Raw genomic sequence first — 21,999 nt, forward strand, 5'->3', positions numbered from 1 at the left:
AAATGCTCAGCATCGCTAATCATCAGAGAGATGCAAATTAAAACAACAATGAGGTATCACCTCACACCTGTCAGAATGGCTGCCATCAGCAAATCATCAAACAACAAGTGTTGGCGAGGATGTGGAGAAAAGGGGACTCTAGCACACTGCTGGTGGGAATGCAGACTGGTGCAGCCACTATGGAAAACAATATGGTGTTACCTCAAAAAGTTAAAAATTGAACTGCCATTTGACCCAGTGATCCCACTTCTAGGAATATACCCTAAGAAGCCTGAAACACCAATCAGAAAGAATATATGTACCCCCATGTTCATAGCAACACTATTTACAATAGCTAAGATCTAGAAACAGCCCAAATGTCCATCAGTAGACGAATGGATAAAAAAGCAGTGGTACATATACACAATGGAGTACTATGCAGCTGTAAGAAAGAAAGATTTCTTATCCTTTGAGACGACATGGAAGGACTGGAGAGTATTATCCTAAGTGAAACAAGCCAAACAGAGAAAGACAAGTATCATATGATCTCACTTATTTGTGGAATACAATGAACATAACAGTCTGAGGAATGGGGTAGTCCCAGAGACGTGGAAGTGGGGTACAGACTGACAATCCCCTAAGGAGTGGGGAGGTGGGGGAGAGATAAACCACAGAACTTATATGCATGTATGCATGAACAATGGACATGGACAACAAAGCTGGGGACAGGGTGGGGAAGGAAGAGGAGGGGGGAATCAGTGGGGGGAAAAGGAGACACATCTATAACAAAAATAAATTAAAATTAATAATAATAAAAAAGAAGTAAAACTAGGTATAATGACAATGTTACATCAAATAGAGAATATCAAAAGAGATTGAAATTACTATTTTTTAAAGGAAATGGAAATTCTGGAATTGATAAACATAACTGATTTGAAAATTCATTAGAGGAGCTCAACAGTAGATTTGAACTAGCAGAAAAAAGAAGTCACAGATAAGGTAGATTGATAAAGTTTATGCAATTTGGAGAATAAAAAAAAATGAGCAGAGAAATGTAAGATATCATTAAGTGCACTAACATGTGTACAATGGGACTACCAGAAGGCAAAGAGAGAAAAAACATTTGAAGAAATAACATCTGAAAAATATTAAATCTACACATCCAGAAAGCACAATGAATTCCAAGTATGATAAACACAAAGAGATTCACAAATAGATAAAATACTGAAAGCTAAAGACAACAGAAAATCATGGAAACATAATAGAAAAATGACACATAACTTATAAGGAGACTCCGGTAAGATTGGCAGCTGAGTTCTCAAAAGAAACAATGGAGACCAGAAGGCAGTAGGCTAACATATTGAGTGTTCAAATGTCAATCTTTCCACCAACAATCATATATCCAGCAAACCTACTTTTTAAAAATTAAGGCAAGCCCTGGCCGGTTTGGCTCAGCGGTTAGAGCGTCGGCCTGCGGTCTGGAGAGACCCGGGTTCGGTTTCCGCTAAGGGCACGTACTTCGGTTGCAGTTTGTCCCCGGCCCTGGTTGGTCGTGCGGGTGGCAGCCACTCGATGTGTCCCTTTCACGTCGATGTTTCTCTCTCTCTCTCTTCCTCTCTCTCCCTCCCACTCTACCTGAACAAAAAAATGGAAAAATGTCCTCGGGTGAGGATTAAAAAATAAAAAAAATAAAAAAAATAAAAATGAAGGCAAAATAAAGACAATTCCAGATAAACAAAAAAAGAAAATATGTTGCTAGCAGACTTGCCTTATAAGAAGTCCTAAAGAAAATTCTTCAAAATAAAAGCAAGTGAACCCAGACAGTAATTTGAATACACACTAGCAAATAAAGAGCTGGTAAAAGTAATTATGTAATTATAAATGCATAGTTCTTATTCTTTCTTCTCTTAACTGATTTTAAATTCAATTATATAAAACAATATGAATATAGTTTATATAACACATACAGGGTGGGGCAAAAGTAGATTTACAGCTGTTTGAATAATTAATAAATAATAATACAAGAATAAACTCTGTGCTTCATGTACTCACAACTGTAAACCTACTTTTTTCCCCACCCTGTATATAAAAATAATATAGTTGCCAATAACAGCACAAAGGAAGTGGGTGGGAGCAAAGCTGTTTTGGGCTAAGGAAATGATGCCAGATGGTAACTCAAATCCACAGGAACAAATGCAGGGAACCAGAAAAAATAAATAAGAAGGTTAATATAACAAAGGTTATATAAATATACTTGTTTTCCTTTCTTTTAGCTTCTTTAAAGAGATAATAATAAATATTTAAAAATATATATAACAAAAGAAGTAAACACACACACAAACTTATATCCTGAAAACTACAAAACCTTATGGTAAGAAATTAGAGATCGAAATAAGTGGGAAAGCATTCCATATTGATGAACTGGAAAACTTAATATTGTGAAGATGACAATACCCCCCAGTTTGATCTATAGTTTAAATATAATTTTTCACTCTATTAGAATCCCATCTGTCCTTGTAGAAATTGACAGCTGAATCTAAGATTCATATGAAATTGGAAGGGGCCAGAATAGTCAAATCAATCTCAAAAAGTAATAAGGTTAGAGGACTTACACTCTCCAACTTCAAACTTACTACAAAGCAACAGTAATCAAGACAGCGTGATACTAATATATGGATAGATATGAAAATCAATGGAATAGAATTGAGAGTCCAAAATAAACCCATGTCTCTGGTCAACTAATTTTGACAAGGATGTCAAGACCATTCAGTGGAGGAAAAAGTATAGTCTTTTTAACAAATGGTTCTGGGACAACTGAATAGTCCCATGCAAAAGGATGAAATAGTACCTTTACCTTATACCATATACAAAATTTAACACAAAATGGATCAAAGATATAAATGTAAAAACTAATATTATAAAATTTTAGAAGAAAATAAAATAGTAAATCTGCATAAGTTCAGATTTGGCAACAAATTCTAAGATATGACCCCAAAAGCCTGAGCAACAAAAAAGAAAAATATGTAAATTGGACTTCATAAAAATTTAAAACATGTATGCTTCAAAAGACACTATCAAGAAAGTAAAAAGACAACCAACAGAATGAAAGAAAATACTTGCAAATCATATATTTGATAAGAAATTTGTATCTAGGAAATATAAAGAACTTTTATAACTCATTAATAAAATGACAACTCAGTTTTAAAATCAAAGGCACAGGATTTGAATATACATTTCTCTAAAGAAGATAGACAAATGGTCAATAAGCACATAAAAAGATACTCAACAATATTAGTTATCAAAAATATGTAAATCAAAAACTATAATGCAATACCGTTTTGTACTCACTAGCATGGCTAAAATAAAGAAGTTAGAGAATAACAAGTGTTAGTGAGGACAGGCATAAATTGGACTCCTCATGCATTGCTAGTGAGAATTTTAAATGGTGTAGCCACTTTGGACAACAATTTGGCATTTCCTCAAATGGTTAAACATAGAGTAACCATATGACCCAACAATTCTACTCCTAGGTATGTGCCTAAGAGAAGTGTAACGTATGCCCCACATAAAAGCTTGAACATGAATGTTTGTAGTAGGATTGTTCATAATAGACAAAAGGCAAAAGTGACCTAAATATCCCTCAAACGATGAGTGGATAAATAGAATGGGCTATAGCCACAAAATGGAATGTTATTTGGCCATAAAATAAAATGAAATATTGATACATTCTATAATGTGGGTGAACCTTGAAAATATTATGCTAAATGAAAGAAGCTAGTCATAGAAGACCATATATTATATAATTCCATGTATATAAAATATCCAAAATTGGCAAATCTATAATGAGAAAAAGTAGATTAGTGGTTGTCTAGGACTAGGGAGAATGGAGACATGGGGCTGGGGGAGGTGACAGCTGAAAGATACAGTTTTTCCATTTGAGGTGATGAAAATATTCTAAAACTGACTTTGGGACTGGTTGCACATATCTGTGAAGATACCAAAAATGTACACTTTATTGGGTGAATTCTCTAGTATGCAAACTATATCTCAATAAATCTATTATTTTAAAAAATCTGAGTAACAGTCCACAAAATATCTGACCAGTACTCCTCAAGATTGTCAAGGTCATCATATACAAGAAAAGTCTGAGAAACTGTCACAAACCAGGAGAGGCTAAGGAGACATGATGACTAAGAGTAATGTGGTCTCCTGGATGGGATCCTGGAACAGGAATGACACACCAGGGGGAAACTGAAGACAGCTACAGAAAGTATGCAATTGAATTCATTGTAATGCAATATACAATGCTGGTTCTTTACCTGGAACCAGTGTAATAATGTAAGGTGTGAACGAGAGGTGAAGTGCAATGTGGAGTATATAGAAAATCTCTGTATTATCTCTGCAACTTTTCTGTAAATTTAAAAATATTTTAAAACATTTATTTAAATTACAAAAACAAAACAAAACAAAAAACACACACACTGCCCTAGATCAGTGTTTCCAAATTCTCTTAATTCTAGAAGTTAGCTTAAGATGACTGAATTTACCATGACCTTCCTTTGTGGAGAGGCCAATGAAAAATCATGCTTTTTAGGGGAAGAATGCTGCTGGAAAGAGGAAGACATCACGTTGTTGGAGAGCATTAAAAGAAAGAGTAGTCCTGGCTGACGTAGCTCCGTTGATTAGACACTATCCCGTGCACCAAAAGGTTGCCAGTTCGATTCCCGATCAGGGCTCATGCCCAGATTGTGGGCTCAATCCCCGGTAGGGGGTGTGCAGGAGGCAACCAATAGATGTGTTGCTCTCACATTGATGTTTTTTTCTCTCCCCCCCTTCCTCTGTCCCTAAAAATCAATTTTTAAAATCTTTTTTAAAAAAAAGCCTGGCCAGCGTGGTTCAGTGGTTGAGCGTCGACCCATGCACAAAAAGGTCACTGGTTCGATTCCCGGTCAGGGCACATGCCCAGGTTGTGGGCCTGATCCCCATTGAGGGGCATGCAGGAGGTGGCCAGTCGACGTTCTCTCTCAACCATGTTTCTATCTCTCTCTCCCTCTCATTTCCTTTCTCTGTAAAATCAATAAAGAAAAAAAAAAATTTAATTAAATTTTGAAAAAGGAGAGAAGTAGAAAAAAGTGTGGCAGAAGTTGGCACCTACTCCTGGTGGCCAAAGCTGAGCCTTGCCTGCGAACATTTAGGAGGTCGGAGGAGAGGGACTTGAGAAGAGGGAGGGTCTAGCTGGCATGTGGAGAGGACCAGGCAGAATATTGGGTAAGAAGTAGATTCCCTAGAAGTTGTTTTGCAGGAAAGGCTAATGGCACTCAAATTGTCATATTTCTATTAGACAATTCGTTCCAGGTGTCCCCTCCTCACAAAGCATGAGAGGGGACACAGGTGGCCATCGACATATTTTCTTCTAGTACTTCCCACTGGGCTAGTGTCCTGTGGGTTACACATACTTTGGGAAGTATTTCAGGATGTAGTCTTACAGGAATATTTTACAAACATAGACTCCATTGCCAAACCAGCTAAATGTTCAGGATATAGGACTCTAATAAAAATAGCAAGACAAGAATCTGACCAGAATATAGAAAGAAAATCACTTAAAAGACATTTACTATGAATCATCTTCTAAGTCAGGAGCTGGGGATCAGGTATAAGTGCACTCTCTACTGAACACTAAGAAACTCACAATCAAGGTGTATGTGTACCTGAGGCAAGAAGGCAGTGGTCTGGAAGAGAAAACTTTAGAAAGAAAAAAAGATAAAGAAAAAACACAATACAATGCAAAGGGCTAATAATATAGATCTAAGCCAATTTCTTAGAAGCTCAGGTCTAAAGAAGCACCTAAGACTGTACCAAATGTAAAGGAGACATGGGAAGCCATACTCCTGGCTAACACTCATTAAAATTAACTGTGTACTTGGCATGCTAAGAACTTGACGTGAATTGTGTCATCTAATCACACAAGTCTTCAGGAAGGTACATTTTAATCCCTATTTTCCAGATTGTGAAATTATGTGTTGAAGAGGTTAAGTGACTTGTCCAAGGACACACAGATAGGAACTGCTGGAGCTCAGGAAGTCTTTCTCCAGACCCACGTGCTCAAGCTCTACAAGACGGTGCCTAGAAAATGGGATGAACGCTCAGATAAACAGATTATGTCCTTATTTTAAAATGAGACTTGGAACAGGATGAAAGATGGATACACACGGGAGAAAGAAAAATAATTAAAATCTAAGTCTTCCATCCTTAAAAGCAGGCTGATGAAGGAAGATGAAAACAGGAGAGAAAGAGGAAGGTGAATGCAGTTTGAGCACACTGCAAGGGGAGCTACTCCTCCGTACGAGGGAGGAAGCAGCCTCACTCCGAGTTAGCCTTCCCGTGTCAAATACTGAGACGATGACACAGCAGGATGAATAAATACATGTGTCTTCCGAGCTACTACTGCCTCAGAATAACCTGTGCACCGAGCCACGGTAGTTCAAGTGGGGGAGAAGTGCATAGAAACACTTTCCCAGGGACAGTGAAAGGAGGGAGGGAGACGTTTGCTGAAGGATTGAGTCAGAGCGGTTTGTTTGTTGGAGCTGGGAAATCACAGCTCCTCTGGCAGAAGCCTTTTAGCTGCGTTGCTGCATGGTTCTTCCAGTCAGCGACCTCAGTGAGTGCTTATGCGTTCTGAGCATCATGCGCAATATGTAGGAACAGGCCCATTTATAGTAACGTGTGGAGTCATCTTGGCCGTGTTTCTGATGCCAGAAAGTGTGGTAGCCAAAGCAGGAGTAAGGGTGGCACCTGAGTCACATTCCAAGAGCTGTCATTCAGTTTGGTTATCACCCAGATCTGGGGACAATGGGCCTCTCTTCTACCCATATACTCAACTTCCAGACCACAGATCTCTCCACCTTACTTATCCCATCGTCCCCATTCTAAGATCCAAACAGCTCTCCTGTTTGTCACGGTGCCTGTTGCTAATGTGGCTTCCCATAGCGTAAATCTGAATACATGAATTTTAAGAAATAATATATGAGGTGTGAATATCTTTGCATAGACGAAATCCACTTGAAGAATCCTTTTAAAAAGTCACAGTGGCTTACATTTGCCAATAAGAACTTCATGATAGGTTTTCCTTCTTAAAGCCCTCTCTAGTATATCCATTATGTACCCTGAAGCAGAAAAATATGACTTTCCAGAAGTACATATGTTGTGTAAATTGTTAGCTGCACCCTTATTGAGGCAGGGCCTGGGAGAAGTTGTGGAATTGGTGGCTGTTTAGGGAAGACACGAACTGGGGATGTAGTTAACACTATGGATGATAACGCCGACGGTCCTCAGCTTATACTGGGCTGATCCTGCGCCTCCATTTGTTAGTGCTGAGTTCAGTGTCAGTGGGAAAAGCAGAGGACATGAGGAGCAAACCAGAAAACATTTCATTTGACCCTCTCACTTTAAGCATCCAAAATCCAAGAGTTCAGTGGCTTACACGAGATCATGTGACCTTGCGAGTCTGGTAAACATCCCAAGCCTCGTAAACATTCTTAAACCTGGGTTCAGCTTATATGATCCAATTCACTGAAAACATGAAGTGGCTTCGATAATTTCCTCTCTTCCCCAGCTACTGTCCCGAAGGACATTGAATACTGTCACACAGTAAAATTAAGGTGTCAGGGGCTGTGCAGATTTTGTGTGAGGTTTATAAAACTTGGAAGATCTTTGGAGAAAAACAATATTAGACTTCAAATTCAAAATTAAATATAAAAATTTTTTAGAGTAAGGAAACAAAGCATACCTATTTTTTTTAATTAGTGGATAAATATCACATATCTCACAAATACAAAAAAAAAAGTATTAATTAACATCCTGACATACCTCTATAAAACTTTTCCTCTCCATTTTTGGCTACTTGTTCTTTAATGACTTCTTCACATGACATTGATTTTTGTCATATCTTTCCTATGGAAAAAACAGAAAGAAAATCCAGTCTTTCCTCTAGCGTGGTTGATCAAATTTTGCCTTTTATTATTGATAGTTTAGAAAAGCTTTTTCAGTTCCACAACTCATTATTGGTATTGTCATGGAAATTTATGGATGGTTGTCAAATTTGGAGAAACCTTTATCAAGTTTCTTTCAAACATATGAGAGAAGATTTGGAAGAATTTTCCACAGACTAGTATTTGAAATACTTTTATTCTCTGAATATACATGTACTCTCTATCTTAGGCATCTTATTGGGATACTCTCAGAACCGCCCTTAAGCCAGGAAAGGGAATCTGTATTTACAGGGCTACATTCTCCTCCTCCCTTTCTGACTCTACGCAGGGCAGGAATCTTGGCAGTGGAAGAGACTGTGTACTCAAAACCCATGCCTCCACATCTTGATTTTGCTCCAGGCATATAGGACCCTAGAATTTCTTGTTCAAACAGGGCCAACCTAAGTCTCTTCCTCTGTCTGTCCTCCCAAAGGCAGACAGAACCCTCAGTGTGAGCATTTCTTGGCCAACCTCGGAGCCATGGACAAAGCCACGCAAACAAGGGACCCTAAAGCTAAACCTCACTAGTTTTGTGCAAATCTACTTCTACACGGCACCCAGAGTCTCTGGGACAAAACCTTTTACATCTTGGCCCCCAATCTATCTGGAAGCTACTCCACCCACCAAAAGTACAGCCTGTAAAAAACTTCTGCACTCTATCAGCATGGCAGCCACGCAGGGAAAGCAGAGAGAAACGTTCAAGGACAGATCAGCATACACGTCTCTGAACACAGTGAGGTCTTCCTTGCCTGTCTGCCCTCCTGAACCACCATGGCTCTACGCTGGCATCCCTCAACGGGCAGCCCCACTGCCCTGGGGTGCCTCCAGCGCTCCCATTTGGCAGAAGTTGGGCAACTTTTTCTTAAACCCAAACCTTTCACAGGCTCTTCCTCCTGCTTAACCCCCATAAGATCAGGTGCAAATCCCGAAACAGCTGAGGACACTGGCTGGGCAGTTAATGGACCGCACACCTCCATTCTCTCCCTGCATTATGCGTTGAAGTAAGGGAGGGTAAACAGTGTGGTACAGCAGTGGCCAAGGAGGATTTTCCACCATAGTCTAAAGTGAAAAGACTTTTTAAGACAAAGCTGATCTTCTGGGGGAATCCCCTGTACTGAGAATTGACCTCCCAAATAGCCACCTCTAACTTTCTTCCCCTTCTCATCCTTTGGCCACTGTGCTCATATTTGCCTAACACTAGCCCACCTGGTAAACAGGGTGAATCCTTCTCGTGAACGGACCCGGGCAACCCTACATAAAGGAGCTAAAGCCCTGGGCCCCTCAGCCATCCCATCCTTTCCGGTGCCGTCAGGAGCTCTGGCTCTCTCCCCTGACCCTCCGAGAGATCCAACTTTCAGGCACTGTTATCACATTCGAGCGTATGGGATTAATAGCATCCCCGGCCTCAGGGCATGTGTCTTTAAACAGACAGCAAAGTCTGAAGAAAAAGAATCGAAGTCAACGAGCTTTAATAAAATATCTAATATATATTTAAGAAAAACTTCTAGGCATCTTAAAATAGGGCATTGCATTTAATCTTCACAACCTCCAGTAATAGGAAGAAATAAAAAAACCAAGAGCTTTGAGGGCAGTTAGCCAGGGATGAGGGGGGACCTGGGAGGGAGCTGGTGACTTGTCACAAAGGTCAGAAGAGTAGGGGTAGAGACAAGCTGTCACTGTCATGAATTCCATCTCGCTGGTTCCTCCCTGGGGACACACAGACACAGCTCCAGTGCCTTTGGGGGCTGGGGTGGGGGGAGCAGTTACCAACATCAAGCCTAAATCCAAGCCTCTCATTTTATTCTCTGCATTGTGAGGGGCAGCCAAGTGCAGGCAGGGGATTGGGAGGGGCATCTAGAAGGGGAAGGACACATTTAAAAGGAAAGATTTACGAGCCCATGAAGATGTTTCTTCCAGACTCCTGAGTGCAGGAGTATGACTTATTTATTTTATTTTCATTTGTAACCAAAACCTTCCCCTGACTCCCATTGGCCCCAGCTGAGGGGAGAGAGGGCCGGCCTGTCAGGCGTTGATCACCAGGCCAACGGGAGACAGTGTGGCGTGATGCTGACGCAGCCCACTGACAAGCCAGCAAGAGGCCCAGGGGAGCAGCTCTGAGCTGAGCAGCCAGAGCCAGGCAGGTAGGAGCGGACAGCTGGGGAATTTGCTCAGAGGCGCCGGGCTGGTGGGGGCAGGCTGGCGAGCACGGAAGGTGTGACTTTGGGATGCACAAACACTGTTGTTTACCCCAGTCTTCACTTCCTCAGTTCCAACAAGCTCACCGTCTTTTAGATTTCCTCCCTTTCATCTCGCCCCCCCCCCCCCCCCCCCCCCGCTACCTGATTACCTGGTCAGTCCCCCATCTCCTTTTGGGAGAAGGAAAGGAAGAGATTAATACACATTAATAATATCAAAATGGCACGTAGTGGTCCTGGAGAGGGACAGTTTCTGCTTCCCGTAGCAACCTATTGGACTGGGGTGAGCAGAGCCAGAGAAAGCACGGGCCGGGTGAAGGGCTGTCTGTGCTGGGGAGTCACGGGCTCCTGGTGCAAAGGCCCAAGGGGCACGTGCTGTTGAAGGAAGGCTCAGGGCTGCCTGGCCCAGGGTGGACCCCCAGGGAGGAGGCGCCCCAGGGAGAGGAGAGCTGTGTCCCCAGGCTGCAGCTCTCTTCTAAGAAAATGGAAGTTGGGAGGGAAAGGGGAGCAAAGCTTCCAGCCTGTGGATAAGTCCCGAATCCTCTTCAGAACCACGACCCCCAACATGTGCACTTACATGTGCATTTATTGAGGATCACAGAATCCTTTGCAAAGGCACCTCATGTGGGAAAATCCATCATTCTTTTCATGCAAAAACAACACACACACGAAACAAAACTTTACTAATCAGGTTGCACTTCCCCACGTTGCCCTGTCACTTTTCTGGAGGATGTTCTAAACGATGGGAAGCCCCTGCTGACCTCTCCCTTGTCACTGTGCATAACCACCCCGGCCTCTTACCCCAGACGAGGCAAAATCATAATTTCACTTATTAAGCGAACAGGACAGACACTGCCGATCTGACAGCAGGAGTTCTCAGGCTGACCTGAACCACGAGTGACTCTCAGCAGCCCAAGGTCACATGTTCCCTGGTCCTCAAGACCCATGGGTCTCTGTCCTCCACCTCCCTGTCCGGATGAGAGATGGTATCGTTTCCAATCTGTACATGGAACAACAAAGGCCTGCTTGTGTGCACACGACTCCATAAGCCTATCTTACGATCTGCTTTAGGGGAAGGGGGCGCAGTTGGAAACACTGTTGCGTCATCTGAGGGCCTCACACTCTGAGCCACCATTATAAAGCTGGCTCACTCCATCACAGGAGCGGGAACCTCAGAGCTCAGCTTCTAGTCAACTCTGACTATACCTGCTTGGTACAGAAGAAGTGCTTAGGTCCAGGAGTCAGAAAACCTGAGCTCAAGACTTAGAATTACCACTTAGCGATTGTGTTAATCATATCACTTAAAATTCTTCTGTGGCTCCCTATTGCCCTCATAATAAAACCATAACCCCTTACCATGACATGCAGGCCCTCGTGTGACCTGGCCTTTGCCCATCTTTCTGACACCTCTCTCTCTGTGTCCCCCAACCATACCAGCCTCCTTTCTGTCCCTGATGTCACCCACGCTTATTTATACTTTGTGGTCTTTGTACCTGTTGTTCCCTCTGCTTACAATGTCCTAAACATGCCTGGAGTATACTAATCATTTAGCAAGTGATTAACAAATGGCAAATGGTCAACAATGCTGAGTTACTCAATGAGTAGATTAAGCCTAAGTGTAGGACAACAATAAACAATAGCACCCTTCCTCCCCCAAATCCAAACAGTCATCATGGAAAATATAGGAATTTCTATTTGTTCACTGCTTCATTCATTTGGCAGACAGTTCTGGTACTTCTGCACCAGCTGTCTCCTATAACTACAGTATAAGCTCCATGAAGACAGGAGCCTTGTCTGTCAGTTACCACCAGCACATCGAAGGTGCTTGAGAGACGGCTGCTAGATGAATTAATTAATGAACAAATGAATGAATGTAATCTCAGGCTAATCACTTAACCTCTCTGAACCTCAGTTTTCTCATCTTTAAAATATGACTAACAATAACATTCCTACCTGTTTCAAAGTGTTGGTGAGAATCTAAAATAAAATATGCAAATGAGACCTGGTTTCCTAGAATACGGAGCCCGTGGCAAGGATTAAGTTCCGGTGTTTTATTTGGAAGGTGCAATCCCAGGGCACTGAGAGTGAAGGCAAAGGGAAAAGAGACGAGAAGAATGGGATAAGAAAATTTTAATGATGAGCTACCACATTAACCACTGCTTCATGTGAAGCCACAAAGGACACAGCCAGTCACTTGGCAGGAACATCCACAGGACCACATGAGCCATCTTGTATGGAGAAACTATACCTTGAAGCAATCCATCAAAGAAGGATAGAACATTGGCCGATATTTACTCATTGGAGAATTTACTGTCCCATGCTTCCTGATTGCCTCATCCTGTCCTCCCTCCACCACTTAAAATCACCTAAGAAATATGCTCCTGTATCCCTTACTGTGCTATTTCATCCAGGTCTGGAAGTAGCTGGAAGAGCCAGAGTCTCTGGGCTGTGGCCGGCTGACCACAGTGGTGAAACTCGCAGCCCCACAGCTTCAGGAGGAACAGCTCCAAGCAGGCAGGGGAGAGCGTCCAGGCTCAGGGGCAGGTGAGGACGAAAGGATTCAGTGAGGATAAGAGGACACATGTAAGACATTTTCAATGAAGTATCCGAAAGTCACTTGGCAACGGTAAAACCCCAAATGATGAAAAGTGATGTTGTTTAATTGATCTATGTCTTATAATTCAAGTATGTTTCCATCTCAGTCTCTGTACTTGGGTAAGTTTGGTAAGTTTTCAACAGGGTTGCACAACTGAAAAGAAGTCTTCCCTGTTTCCATTGTTACTATTTAAACAACATCTTTCTGAAATAAGCCACTTCACCACCTCATAAAAATCCTTCTGTCCAAAACAGAAACATAAATGTGTTCTGTTAAAGTGGGTTTTTACTTGCTATGTTTAGTTTATATCACTGAGACAAAACACAGCAAATACTAGCAGTCCATATGGGCAGTACTTTTCAAGGAAACCCCTTACCTCTTGATTCTCCCTCTGTTGCTTCTTTTTTATAGCATCCACTTCCTTGAATCCATTCTTATACTGGTATGTTGTCCACACAGTGATCAATTTAACAGAACTCAACATGCCAGTAAATTTTAATAGCACAGAATCTATGTAACGGTCAGAATGGAAAGATTTCCTAGCCTGAAATACCTCTATTAGCAATTACATAATTATCGACATGTGACCCCCTAATCAGGTTTTAACTACAAATCTCAGACCTGTACAATTTGGGGTCAACCTGAAGTGGGGTCAGCCTGAATTGTGGAGCCCATGTGTTTTGGAGTTTGATTGCAGTCCAGAGCCCAGTAAAATGAAATACCTGGTACATAGCAGGATACACACACACAATTCATTAAACAAATGACTGAATGGTTGTAGTCAGTCTACAATAGAAATTTAAAAATTAAAAGCACAGGCTCCAGAACCAAAGTGCCAAAGTGTCTGGGTTTACCATAAACCACCAATAAGCACTGTATCATAAGTCAGCTTTATCATGAAACAGCTTCTGTGATATTGGAGTTTGCTTAACTGCTTTGTGCATTGGTTTTCTCACCTGTAAAATGGGAATAATAGTCATAGCTACCTCGTTGGTTTGTTGTGATGATAAAGTGATGTATGGGATTTAAGTCTCTTAGCCCAGTGCCAATGCACAGGAGAATTAGATTAGCTTGGATGGCAATTTTGAGCATGCAAATAGCTCCCTATCTTGCCCATCTAAGTCAGGGAAAGAACATGCTTTTCCATCTTGCCACCTGCCTTCATTGGTTCAACCAGATCCAGGTTCACGCAAGTTTAAATCCAGTGTAGAACCTGCTTTTTAAAATCTCTGTAGCCAAAGGGTATCTCATACTGAGCATAGCATTTATGTCCCTTTGTGATGTGCTGTGTTTTTTAATGTGGTGTCAATTGATTTAAGTATTTTATTGGACAATTTTACTGTTCTTGAGCCCCGAGGCTTTTTAAAGCAGGGACCAATTTTTTAAATCAAATAGATAAATGTAAAGTCATTGCACTTGAAATAATAGCAGCACAGGCAGTAGGGCCAGAATTTCCACTTGAGCTGTTTAATTATTTGACTAATAGTCTGGAGGTTTTCCTAAAATGTAGGGGAAGAGAGGTGGGAACTAGTGGCTAATCTCTACCACCAACACCTGAAGCCCTTTACCTGGTGTCACCCAGGCCCTGAAATCTACTTCCCTGAAGTTACTGCCAAGGTGGGGCCATGTGGGAATTTACTCGCCCTCCTAGGGAGAAGTGGTCTGACCTCAACAACTTCTCAAGTCCCTTTGGCATCCAGTTGGGTATCCTCCATCAATGACAGAATAATGAATAATGAGTCATCATTTCAGACTATTCCTGCAAATTGCTGCCTGTAACTATAATGTGAGTGGCAAATCACCTTAATTTCAGTGCAGAATAGTTCTCTACTGTCCAAAACATACACTGTTTTCTTATGGAAACACTGAATTAAAGAACTTTAGAAGTTAACATCATGAATAGTAGAACATTCTAACATTACATACTTCCTGATGTGATGCAGAATGGAGTACACAGCATCACTTTTGAAGAATTCTTGACAAAAATGTTTAACCTAAATCGAGCCAAGCCTTCACCTAACTTCCAGTTTATAAGAAATACAGAGGAAAAGTTTCAATTATGACACCATAATAAAACAATAAGAAAACTCCAGAGTGTGGGATGTTCTATAAGATAGCTGATCTAGTCTCTTAAAAAGTATAATGTCAGGGGGGGACCAAAATGAGGAGGGAGATCTGTTCTAGATGGAGAGACTTGAAATACCAAATGCAATGCATGACCTTGAATGAATCCTGGCTTGAGAAACAACATATAAAATCTATTTCAGGGACCACTGTGGAAATTTGAGTGTAACTATTAAATGATATTAGAGAATTACTGTTAATGGTTCTAAATGTGATTATACTGAAGAATGTTGGTTTTTTGGGAGATGCATACTAAAGTATTTATATATGAAATATTGCATGCAAACAATCAGTAAAATATTAACAATTGTTGAATCCAGATTGTTGGTGTATGGGTAAATAATTGTATTATCTCCCCACTATTTTGTATATTTGAAAACTATCATGATAAAAGACGTTTTTTAATGTGGATTTTCCTGTGTGAACTTCATCAGTTATTAACAATTTCTGCTTTAGGAATCGGGGGTTGGTGGATAGAGGAAGGTCATATCTTAAAATCTGTCATCTATGCTCTGTCCAGTGCACTCTGTATATCTCTGTACTCCTGGTGACCACGTCAAAAGAAATATTTGATAATTATTCTTTTTTTTATTTTTAATTTTTATTACTTTATTTTTGTTACAGCCATTTCTCCTCCCCCCACCCCCCGGAGATAATTATTCTTTACATGTAATCTTTGCTAAGAGTTTGATGAACAAACAGATCAGGTACACAATATTTTATGTATGGAATGTATCTGGTTCATTATTTATTAGACAGAGCCTATACAATTTTCCCTCACCTCCCCTGATCAAATATCACGTTTCTATGCCCTTCTGTAATGCAGATTTCAAAGTCCTCAACCTGTTAAAGCTGGGGTCATCGCTCTGTGTTTCTCATAAGATTAGTTTCTTAACCTAAGATGAAAGAAATTCTTGGCACAATAATTGATAAAGAAAATGAATCTTGAAACCAAATTCATAGTTTAATCATTGTGGGGTGTGTGTGTGTGTGTGTGTGTGTGTGTGTGTGTGTGTGTGTGTGGTGGGGGAGACATCCGTTGATTGATGAGACAGAGAGGCAGGATTTGTTTAAACTGGCAATGCCAGCATTATTTCGGGTTTCTGTATCTTCTAGGAGTCACAATCTTCAAAGTTATTATTGTAATCACAAGCAAATGAGGTCGAAAGGGGTGCAATCACTCTTACCGTGCCTGTCCCTGTGTATTATAACCAAAACGGGGCACAAGTGGATGTGAAATTATTCAGACAGGGGTCAAAGTGGAATTAAAACCAGGACCTGAACAACAGAATAGATTTTGAATTGTTCTTGTTCGGAGGATTTACTCCCCTGGAGGACAATTTGGTCCGCCTTTTCCTGTAAAGCCCTCTCTAGCAGAACGAACCCCCTCATTGCAAACCTCAATGTGCAATCTCAGCTATGCCCTGCTTCTCAGACCCCCCACCAAGACACTATTTTATTCTTTTGTTTAAAACCTAAAAAGAAAATTCTGACATTCATTCTATGCTATGTTTTCATTCTTTTTTTCGTGCTGTGGATTTATTAAATTCCCGCTGGATGGTAAGCCCTGTCTCAGGCACTCAGAAGAGAGCAGAGAACTTAAGAAAATCAAGATCACTGCTTCCCAGAAGTTCCACTCTGGTGAGAGAGTGGAAGCGGGTCGATAATGAACAGAGAACAATGAAGACTGGGAGTGAGGGAGACTCACCTTAGATATCATGGTCCAGAAAGGCCTCTCCAAGGAGGTGACCTTGGAGCAAGGACATTCCAGTCGGAGGAGCCAGCTACTGCAAAGGGCTAGGGCAGGAGCAAGCTTGGTAGGTTTGAAGGGCAGAACAAAAGCCCAAGTGACAGAAGCATGGGGAATAACAGGGTGGAATGAAATGCAGCTCTTAGTTAGGAGATGGGACTCTATCCTAATTGCACTGGGCAGCCATTGGAGGGCTTGAAGCAGGAGAGTGGCACAGTCAGATTTACACTTAAAAAAGACCTCTGAGGCTGACCCTTTTGATCAGAAACTAAAAGTGAGGACACTTTTAGCTGAAATTCCTCCTGCAGCAATTAAAGTGCATCTCTGTCCTCATAGGGAACAGATGCTACTTGATGCCGATATTAGTTCAGATGCCTGAGGAAACATCGGGTGGCTATATCAAGACCCCCAGAAGGCTGGAATGAATGTTGTAAGAAGACCAGGGTGATGCTCATCGACCTGAATTGCAATCAGGAACCACACACGAGTGTAAAATCTGTTCGCAGCACTTCTTCCCCTCCGAGGGCCTGCGGTGATTTTCTTGGTCTGCCTGAAGACGCTCACCCCACTGCTTCTCAAACCCCAGGTCCCCACCCGGCAATCTGCAGCAGCGGCATCGACATCGTGGAAGACTGGCTCTAGCATGCGGGGTAGGGAACATATGTTGGTGTAAAAGGATATTAAGATGAGTGAGACTTCCGGTGGACTGTTCCCAACCAAACAACCTAATTGATGAAAATAAATATAAAATCATTTATAGTTCCTGGAAATTGTCCCGAGGGCCTGGAGCAAACGGAGAAATACTCACTCAAGATGATCTACAAAATTTCGTAAGAACAGCGATTGTCTGCACGTCAACTCTGGCCTGCTCCTGTAATTCCCCACTCCCAGTGCCCTTTCCAGAAACTGTACCCTGGGCATGAGCTGCTGAGAAGATCGGGGCTCCTTTCCCCGAAGCACACAGTCTAGAGCTGTAGTTGCCCCCAGGAGGGGCACATTTCCAGCGGTGTTTCGCATTTCCCTCTACCCTCACCTGGAGTTGCAGAAGCTCTATTCCTACTTGGAGTGGTCCAGAGGACAGGGCTTCTGTCCCTACTCCCACACCAGTGGCCGCCCACTGAGAATACTGGGACCCTGATCCCCGTTGCCTCAGCTCCATCATAGGAGGGGTTCCATGCTGGGAAGGGCAAGCTGGGAGCATGCGGGGCCAGCACGGCCCTCCAACCAGTGCCCACTCAAAGAGCTGGAGCATAAGCCCTAGCCAGGCAGTGGCACAGGGCCTGCCCCGGGAATGAGGCAGACACTCAGGATGGAGAGTTCTGCAGCTCTGCCTGGGGGCTGTCTACTTGGAACAGAAGGTAGACAATTCCACCGTATTGTTAAAAACAGTGGAGATTGCGTAGACAGTAATTAGGAGGATGGTAGCTCCAGGATACGAGCCAAACAGCCGGGCAGCCAGGACCTCAATAGAGAGAACCAGGAAAAGAGCAGCTAAGACACCCCCTCCTTCGACCACAGTCAACCCAGGTAGACGCCTGACCGGCACATGGGGCTTAAACAAAACTTCTGACCAAACCGTGAACAATAAGATATTCTGAACCAGGGGTGACTCCTAGGACACCAGGTTTAAAAATAAACATTCACTCCCAACTACCTGAAAGATGATGGGCATGCCCAAGGCTGTCCTCTTGGGAGCACTCAGAGAAAGAACCTCTAAGCTACTAGTCCTTGGCTGAATGTGGGGCAATAAACACAAATGCCCTGCACTGTGAGACAGCCTCTAAGCCTCACACAGATCAAAAGTTAAGGAGCAAACATCTAACTAGTTAAGGGGGCTAAGCACAGCCTTTGACCAGTCGGTGCTTATTCACATATTATTGCACAGATTTCAAAACCATCTGAGAAGAGTGCAAGAGAATAACAGCAAATACCTTTAAGAGGTACATGCAGTCAAAATGAGGATTAAGAATTCATTTGCCATTAGCTCCTTAAGCTGAAACATTCCATCTTTCCATTTCTGAGAGTGACGTGCTTATCAATTTAGCATGTGATAAAACACTGATCGTACATCTGAACAAGAAAGCTCTCTAAAACCTCTGGACCCATGACCGTTCCATGGAGAATGGCCTGTCGGTCAGCAGCCAAGTAAAAGGAGCATATTGCAGGTCACCAGTTATTCTCTGGGAATCAGGTTACGTGTGGTTTGGCGCCCGGGTGCCACTCTTTTATTCAGCAAACGGTGACTGTATACCGTTAAGGGTCAGATATTATAGGTTCTAAGGATAAACTTGTTCTCATAGAACTTACATTGTGGAGAAAGGAGGCTCATGTTAAATAAGTAAACAAAATAATGTCAAGCCGAAGAGCTGTGACAAAACCTGACACGGGGCATGAGATGGAGAAAGGCTGAGGGAGATCCAGCTGTGGGTGACTAAGGAGCCGACACCTGAGTGACACAAGGTGGGTCATGACAGAAGCCGAGGACGGAGTGTTCCAGGCAGGAGGCACATCTAGCTCCTTGCGGAGCCATAGCCAGTGCTCCCTCCATGTACGGATGACCCTCGAACAACATGGGTCATGGGCACCCACCCTGCAGTGGAAAATCTATGGGTAACTTCGGCCCTCGGCATCCTCAGATTCCAACTGCAGATTCAAATACCGTTTTGATTCACTGTTGGTTGAATCTGTGAATGTGAAATCCAGGGATGCAAAGGACGAACTGTATATTGATTGAAAAAAATTCATGTGTAAGTAGATCCACGCAGTTCAAACCTATGTTGTTCCAGTCAACTGCACACCCTGCGTCTCATAGGATGACTCCTGGGATCATTGTTAACTAAACAAAATTCTCTCTCCCAGGAGCGTGGAGTTTTAGAAAAATATAATTTAAAGTCATTAAGCACTTTATCTTTACATGCAGGTACCACACATGTGCCAAGACTCAGCCCATTGATGTGCCAAGTAAAACGTTCTGCTAGTCCTCACGTGTGGTTGTAATTTCTCCTTCATCTTGCATGTCATTGGCATTATGTGGCTTCAACATGTGATTTGATGAGGGAATTTTCTTAATGTCCTGTTCCACATTTTTTTCTAGAAATAATGTCTTAATTAACTTTGTATTTCATACCTCATGGCAAAGGTGTGACCTGTAACATTTTTCCTGCAAGAAAAAAAATATATGTTATTCTCTTCCTACCTTTAGAAACAAAATCACTGGCTTTGTAGTGGGAATTATTTTGCAGTTGTTCTGGAAAAACACAACTGATTTACCAGAGAGGACAGTGGGCTTTAAGGAGATGCACACAGGAGTAATAACACTAATTATAATTATAATAACTAATGTTATTGAGAACTTGCTCTTTGCAAAAGCTGAAGATCATAAATACATAGCTGAACCAACTCACGTGGTTGCTTGAAACAGACTTACATAGCAGTAAATAATTTATGTAATAAGATTTTTATCCACAGACACAGAGGACCTCACTCCATTTCTTAAAAATTGATAAAATATGACCTACAAGGCCAAAGCCACAGTTTCAACTGTTTAAAAAAGTGGTGCCCAAACTTTTCCATTCAAGCTATGCATTGTCGGTATCAAAGCCTGGTGCTAAAACAGGTGACGTCAGATTGGGTTTATTTCACTAAAGACTCCCATGTCTCCTTTCGTTTTCACAGTTTTTAAGAAGATATCTGCTTCAGTTTTCAGTCTTACCGATTTAAGAATCCAATTTCCCCGGCCGGCGTGGCTCAGTGGTTGAGTGTCGACCCATGCACCAGGAGGTCACTGGTTCAATTCCCAGTCAGGGCATGTGCCTGGGTTGTTGGTCAAATCCCCAGTGGGGGCCATGCAGGAGGCAGCCAATGGATGTTCTCTCTCATCGATGTTTCTATCTCTCTCTCCCTCTTCTTCCTTCTCTCTTTAAAAATCAATAAAGGAAAAAAAATTTAAAAGGAAAAAGAATTCAATTTCTCTGATAGTAACATATCACGTAATTATGAAATTTTAAAATCTCACTTTATTTTATGTTTTGAAACAGAGAGAATAACATTTAGTCTTTACCTAAACATAAATCTAAAAATTAAACTATTTCATTCTTAAACATTTTCCCCTCATACTTTTAAGCTTTTTTTCTTCTTAAGAAAGAGATCGTTAAAGGTAGTTGAAAACTGCTTCATCATGGCAGACATGCTATAATTGTTTCCATTGGGCAAGGTGCTTAGCAACTTGCACATTAAGCCTTCTATTAAGATCATATTAATATCATAAATATGCAAAAAGGAAACTGCTCTGAAAGTTCAAAATAATAGTAATAACCTTTCCCTCATATAAAACCTTTTCTCTCAAGATCTCCATGCACTTTCCCAACACGCGTGAGTACCCGGCCCAACCACTTTTGCAAGGGGCCAATTAAAATGCCGACCTCACTTTATTCACTAACTCAAAATGCTAGTAAGGATCGCAAAGCAAATGCCGAACATAATCATGATTTTAATTCTTAATGTCTCCTACGGCAGCCTTTATCATCTTTAAAAGGACTGAGCCTCTAGTCTGTAAGAAGTCCCAGGTGGAAGTCTCCTTCTTTGCCTTATTCTTTAGCCATAGCCGATGGGGTGTGATTCGGGGAGGGACATGGTTGTAGCTCTGGCAAACTCTCTGTGTGACTGGAAAAATCGGAGACACTGATGCAATCATGGCTAGAAATGAGTCAGGGCCCTTGAGGCAGGAGTCCATGACTAATGCTCTCTGAGGAGCCCATGGGCCACCTGGCGGACCAACTGTGTCAGGGCCAGAACTGAACAAAGCACAGGTGAGCAAGCTGCCGAAGCGAAAGGGCGGGGCGGATGCATCTGGTTCCGGGGCTTGACACAGGTCATCTTGAGATTATCCTTGGGTCATTATAGAGCACCAAAAGGGAAACTGAGCTATGGCCTGAGTCATACTTGCAAACACACTTTGAGGTCTAGGACGACTTCCTTTACTTCTCTGAGCCTCGGTGTCCTCATCTCTACAAATGAGAAATGATGCAGTGACATCAGGAAGACTCCTTCCTCTTTCAACACCCTGTGAAATACTCATAGTCATTATTTCTTCTTCCCTAGAGAGAACTGCTACCATAAAAAGAAGTGGAGGAAATTCTTCTTCAAAAAATCATTCAGATTCTCAAGGAAGTGTGACAAGTTCTCCGGCATGTTTCAGCACCACTTCCATTTGAGATGACAAATCAGCACAAACGGTGGAGAGAAAAGGCATTTCTCTCTTTCTCTTAAGTCAGCACACATGACCCTCTGTGGACAGAACCAGCAGGAACCTTCCTGACGGCCACCAGT

Source organism: Molossus molossus, unplaced genomic scaffold (genome assembly GCF_014108415.1).
Source record: "Molossus molossus isolate mMolMol1 unplaced genomic scaffold, mMolMol1.p scaffold_m16_p_11, whole genome shotgun sequence".
NCBI classification, from domain to species: domain Eukaryota; kingdom Metazoa; phylum Chordata; class Mammalia; order Chiroptera; family Molossidae; genus Molossus; species Molossus molossus.